This window comes from Buceros rhinoceros, unplaced genomic scaffold, assembly GCF_000710305.1.
Source record: "Buceros rhinoceros silvestris isolate BGI_N320 unplaced genomic scaffold, ASM71030v1 scaffold143, whole genome shotgun sequence".
NCBI lineage: Eukaryota > Metazoa > Chordata > Aves > Bucerotiformes > Bucerotidae > Buceros > Buceros rhinoceros.
Window position 1 is genome coordinate 1,667 of NW_010405198.1, and position 375 is coordinate 2,041.

Sequence of the window (375 nt, forward strand, 5' to 3'; positions counted from 1 at the left end):
CCCTCTCCCCCCCTCCAAAAAGGGGGGGAACCTAGAAAACATCAGTCTTGAACTTCTTCCTCTTCAAGAGCTCGGGCTGCAAAGGAAACCTCCTTTGTTTTTGTTATTTATATGCTGTCAAGTTTTGAAGTGGTGAGTTTCGGGTCGGTTTTGCTAATTTCACTCAGAAAACTGCAGTGTTTCTCTTTCTAGATAAGTACTTTGCTTCTTTGTCTCTTTAAAAGGTCACAGGGAAAGCTTGGCCTGGATTGCGAGAGCCATATGGAACGGATAAGTGCGGAGCCTCTCTCAAATGTGATTATGGGTTTTTATGGGGGAGGGAGGGAAGAGGAGGAGAAAGGCATGGGGAGGGGGTTGATTCAGCAGGTGCGGAGG

The 375-nt window shown here is 47.2% G+C and overlaps 1 protein-coding gene across 1 annotated transcript in view; it reads left to right on the plus strand.

Annotated features, from left to right (window-relative positions):
• The first annotated feature begins 18 nt into the window (after window positions 1-18).
• The window catches only part of SATB1 (SATB homeobox 1), a 74,238-nt gene continuing 73,881 nt past the window's right edge, over window positions 19-375 (plus strand). Inside the window, exon 1 of the mRNA XM_010133624.1 lies at window positions 19-132. The gene's annotated coding sequence lies outside the window, so the exon portion shown is untranslated. The remainder of the gene's footprint in view (window positions 133-375) is intronic.